Raw genomic sequence first — 6,000 nt, 5'->3', positions numbered from 1 at the left:
GGTACATATATACAATGAAATATTACTCAACCATAAAAAAGAATGAAATCTTACCATTTGCGGAAACATGAATGAACCTGGAATTTATTACACTCAATAATACAAGTCAGAGAAAGACAAATGACATAGATTTCACTTATATGTGGAATCTAAAGAACAAAATAATGAACAAACCAAACAGAAACAGACTCATAGAGACAGAGAACAAACTGATGGTTGCCAGAAGAGAGGGGTTTAGAGGATTAAGTGAAAAAGGTGAAGAAATTAAGAAGTACAAACTTGTAGTTAAAACATGGTCATGATGATGTAAAATATAACATATGGAATATAGTCAATAATGTTATAATAACTATGTATGGTGTCAGGTGGGTGTTAAAATTATCAGGAAAATGACTTCATAAGTTACATTAATGTCTAACCACTACGCTGTACACTTGAAACTAATATAATATTGAATGTCAGTTGTAATTGAAAAGTAAAAATAATAATTGAAAAAAAAGATATTGGCCTGATACCAATTTCTACATTAATTTAGTCACATTAATTTACTTTCCACAGAATAATATATATCCATATTCTAGTTGATGTAATGCAGTCTTAGGGTTTTAATTCTTTCTAAAATACCTTTTTTTTTTCTAAAAGACAGAACAGATACAATTATTTTTGAATTTCTGGGCAAGAAGATTTCATTTTCTAATTCTTATTTCAGTAAGAATACAACTCTTTAAGGCTGAATGCTCTACACAGTGGTTCTCAGTTTCCAATCTCCATAATATAAAGTTCAAGAACTCATCCTTATATTTTCACAGACTTTAAAATCAAACTCTGAACATTTAGACCTTATTCTAAAGAAGACATAACCTCCTTCTACTCCCTAGATCCCTGCGTCAGCTTTCATGCTTATCACTCAGGATTTTAGTTATCTCCTTTTTTCTGAATACTGTAGGCTTCCCTGTATTTATTAGGAGCTTAACTATGCATTTAAAACGTATTTTATTTGCTGTATCAAGAGTTTCTAGATGTTGCTAACAGAGTTTCACATTTACCCAGCCTACCAAGTTGCCAGAATTGAAAATTCTCATGGGTTTTTGTGTAAGTTGTTACTTTTATTGTAGTAGGTCTCATTTCACCTTGAAGTGTTTGGGGATGTAGGAAGCTGTGGCTCTCAGGATGTAGGATGAGTGCTAGAAGCCATCAGTACACGTCCTTTCCTGAAGGCCTGTGGACAGGCTCTATCAAGCGCGGAAGGATTTCCCGTGTTCTGCTTCTTGTGAGTTTAGGTTGGTGATAACAGCATATATTTTCTAACATAGTTGTGTCTGCAGACAATTGACTTTCCTGACAATTTAGGCTCAAAATTCATAGAGTTATGTTATTCTTGGTGATATAACCAAGGATTCCATAAGAGCCATTAGAGATTTCAGTTGGTGGATTTATCAAGGACAGTATTTGGGCCCCTTAACTTCATGTCCTTTATCTACCTTGATGGGCCATTTTACATTTTAACTTTCTGACACCCAAGCACCCAAATCATGGACCATTTATTAGGGTAGTCTAATCAAATATAAAAGATGGCATAGTCCTTTTTTGATTTCCCTTTCTTCTAACTCTTAGAAATGGAGTGACCATCAGAGTTTGACAGGGACAGTCCTGATTAACTCCTATTGCTCTAGAGAAATTAGTAACAAACCACATGGTGCTTTAGACAATACACTTTATGGCCACTTTGTCTACAACTAGGTTTCCCAGTTTTCTGGGACCACTGACGCAGGAAATAGCCACTGTAAGTCTGAGCACTGCTATGGCACATCCTAGCTGCCTGACAATTTCTGGACCACATAGTTGCTCAGTCCAGGGGAGACACAGGAATGGAGAAAAACATCCTAGCTGGTAATGCTGGGTTGATAAAGATACTTTCACAATTGGCACCTCGGCTGGCTTGCTCTGTGTCTTAGATATTTCACCTTTTTATATCAGTTAGGGAAGACGATGTCAATATTCTCTTATCACAATATTATCATAAATGTATCATGCTATTCCAACCAATCCACTATCTTTCCTAAGAGCCTCATAAAGAGTTTGATGTTGCAATGTCTCTCTCCCATGTAGCAGGGCTTAACTTTGCAATCACGTAATTGCACATTTATTTGTTAATACCACCATGACGTGCTCATGCTAAAAGTGTATCCCAACTGATCCTAGATTCCAATACAAGATGAATCATTCTAAACTATAATAATGATTCAAACAATTCAAAGCTCTCTTTTGAGGATGATTGCTTCCTAAAATCATTTTATTCTGGTACAAAATTAATTTTAGCAAGTAGAAACAAAATGTTAACTAACATAATAACTTTCGTACAGAGAAAAATCTTTTAACATATTTTGATAGATAAAATATATTTAAATATCTGGGTTCTTAAATGATTTCCTCAAAAATTTTCACAAATAACATAAGGATTTTACATGTTAGACATTTTTTTTTGTTATTATTAATGTAGGTAGTAATTGTATTTTCTTCCAAATGAAGATCTTGGGGCTAACGTACAAATCAAGGTTTTCACATGTCTAAAGATTAAAAGTTATGAACCAAGATAACAAACTCTTCTTTATTTTAATCCTCACTCGAGGATATTTTTTAAAATTGAGTTTGAGAGAGTGTGCGAGAGAGAAACATCATATGTCAGTGTCCTGACCGGGCATTGAACCCACAACCTACAGGTGTGTCCTGACTGGAAATCGAACCCACAACCTTTTGGTGTATAGAACGTTGATCCAACCAACTGGGCCACCCTGCCAGGGCCTAACAAACTCTTAAATAAAATATGATCTACCTTCTTACCTTGACAAATTAATTTTATAAAAACCTGGAAAGCCAGGTTTACATTCAGCTTCTGGGACTCCGCAGAGTTCTGCACTGGAATGTGGGGCCTGGTGAGCCAGCTCTGGACCCTTATCTCTAGCTGTGGGCCTGCCCCCTTCTTTGCCCAGCCTGGCTCCACGTCCCACTGTCAGGGGGGTTTTGCACACACATTTGATATCTCAGCCCTTGTGTCCAAGATCTACCCATGCCAGTAGTTACTTTGGCAATATGCAAATAGCAAAAAAAGAGAAGTTTGATGGAATATTACCAGGAAGACTTTGCGAAGTCCATCTCCACCTCTGCTTCCACCCACCTCCAATTTTTCTAAACCCAAATGCAGTAACAGGGCGATAACACTGATGTATAAATACTAGAGAGAGATAAGCCAGTAAGTAGCTTTTACTTTGAGTGTTAATGTAATTTCATTTCATGCTCTTGATGCAGACCATCTTTTTCTACACAGAAATAATCTTTCAATAGACATCAGTATATTGTCACTGGTATTCATCATTATCAAAATGTATAAACAATTGTAAGGTGCCTTAAAATCAATATAATATAAAAATTATGATTTTGATTATTAAAGATCTTACTTGCTTTCATAGGTATTATGACTCTTCTTTTATGAATCCTAAAACACTATCTTCCACCAACATAAGCAAACCACATTTTTCTCCCCAAAAATCTTACCGTTACTATATTTAAACAAAATTAGAGATCATACTAAACTCATATTCTAAAGATAGCAGATGTGAAGTAGCTGTTGGCAAATCCAAATCCACAGTATTTTTAAAATTCAAAATATATATTATAATCTCTTAAATTTTTTTCTAATTGGTTTCCCCTCAAAATAAACTTGTTTGTAACTATCATCAATATTGAAAGCACCCTGAATAAAATACATTAATAATTTATAGAGCCGAAAGTGATAAAATCAGGAAAAGTAGTGAGAATTTTTTTCCCCTATTGGCAGCATCTGAAAATGGTTGGGAATTGATATTAAAAATATTTGTGCCCTGGCCTGTGTGGCTCAGTTGGTTGGGGTGTCATCCCATATATCCAAGGTTCCACATCAGGGCACAAACCCAGGTTGTGGGTCTCCCGTTGGGGTGTGTACGGGCAACCAATCAATGTTTCTCTCTATCATTGATGTTCCTCTCTCTCTCTCTCTAAAAAATCAACAACAACAAAAAAGTATATATAACCTTAATTTGAAAAATTTTTCAATAGAACTTTTAGAAGATTTTAATGCATACCTTCTAGCATGTTTGCTTATAGTAGAAACCTGAAATATATTATCCTAAGGCCTGCTTCATGTTTTCTGTGACCTATTATAAGATTATAAAATAAACATTTTTCAAAGAGAATCAACAACAAAACCAAACAGAACTGAATCCCTTTGAAAGTGCTCTGAGCTGAGAATCGGTGAGCCTGGACGGCTGCATGGTGAGCATGTACCTTGAAGCCTCTGTTCCAAGCACTGTTCATGGCCCTCTTGTGGGTGCACAACAGCTGTTAATGGGGTTGAACTTGACTTACTGTTTCTGTTTCTGATGGGATCGTCAGTTATCCCATCCACACCCCACAAAGTGCCACACTGCTGGTCAAGAAAAGATGGAAACAAATTCTGAAGTAGATTAGGGTTCTTCTCCCACTGGCAATCATAACCCAAAATTTTCTAATAACAACAGAATGAAAACAAACATAAATAAAATCTAAATTCTATCTCAATATTTTCTTTTATTTTTTCTTTTTTTAGCCTCACTCGAGGAAATGTTTCCATCTTTTGTTCAGATAGAATGGGAGGGAGAGAGAGGAAGAGAAATAGAGAAACATCAACATAAAAGGGACACATTGAGTGACTGCCTCCCGCACACATGACCCAACCAGGGCCAGGAACAAACTGTAACCGAGGTATATGCCCTTAGCAGGAACCGCAGGCCGACGCTCTAACCGCTGAGCAAAACTGGCCAGGGCTATCTTAATATTTTAATATTTTAATAGCTGCGAACTGAAGCTGGTTTAAGGCTTAGTAGTTGAGTCAAGTAGTTATAAGGACATCTAGAGGTGACTCCCAGGGGAAGGAGAGAGGAGGGAAGAAGAAGACATTGAGGGGCAGGGAGGATTCTGCCTTTACAATGTCACCCACAGTCAGCCCTGAAGTAAGGGAGGGGTGTATCTGTACTGCCACCTAAATGCCTGCTTCTACCCTTCTCACTTGAACCTGTCAGACTCTCCATAGTGCCCAACAGAGTCAGGGATTGAAACAAGGAAGTGATACTTCTATTCAACCAATTCTGACCTGAACTGAGTTGATCGGAACTGAGAAAGCAGCTACCTCACAGGCGTCCCTGTGAAGAATGGGATTCTTCATCATGCCTGTGCTTCCTCAAGGCCTCATGTCGCCATCCCACGCATGTGAGCACAAGCGAACACTTACCGCTGGCTCTGGGAAAGACGTAGGAAGATTCTGCCACTCAGTAGAAGCAGGAAAGAACTTCTGGTCAAAAGCTTCATAAACGGGGTTAGGGAAGGAAGTGTATAATTAAACGGACTTTCTTTTCTCTTTACACACCCTTGTCAAAGTACTAATTAAACGGAGGGAGGAAAAGGCCAGAGCTTGAATAATTAATTCGCATGCTGGCAAACCAGACCTTAATCATCAAAATAGGTACCCATACGAGATATGTATTGGTCTAATCCTATACAAATTTGAGATAGAAGCTGTTCTAAACAGTTCATTCTGAATAAAAACAGATAACAAATATGCACAATGGGCATAATGTGAAGCGGTGTTATTAGTTTTGATTCAAGGATTAATGTGGCAAAAATATGCTCTGTTGGAAAGTATGATTTTAATTTATTCCTGAAAGTCCATATTTTACAAATACCCTTTTCCGAGGACCCAACTGATTTGCTACTATTTCTGAGCCCTATTCTGGCATGTTGCAGTTAACGTGGCTGCTTTGCCTCCTATGGCATTGTTATTCCTACAACTTCTCCCGTTACATTTTTACAGTTAATTGGTATGCTTTCCAGATTTGTTTTACTCCTAATCTTAAAGTTGTATCCCCAGTCTTCTTTACCCCACTTTTATTCCCCTACAGTGTTCATTTATGTGTGACCTAACTTTTGTCA

This window comes from Molossus molossus, unplaced genomic scaffold (genome assembly GCF_014108415.1).
Source record: "Molossus molossus isolate mMolMol1 unplaced genomic scaffold, mMolMol1.p scaffold_m16_p_11, whole genome shotgun sequence".
Classification (NCBI taxonomy): Eukaryota; Metazoa; Chordata; class Mammalia; order Chiroptera; family Molossidae; genus Molossus; species Molossus molossus.
The sequence above is the reverse complement of the archived record's forward strand: the minus strand, read 5'-3'. Positions refer to the sequence as shown.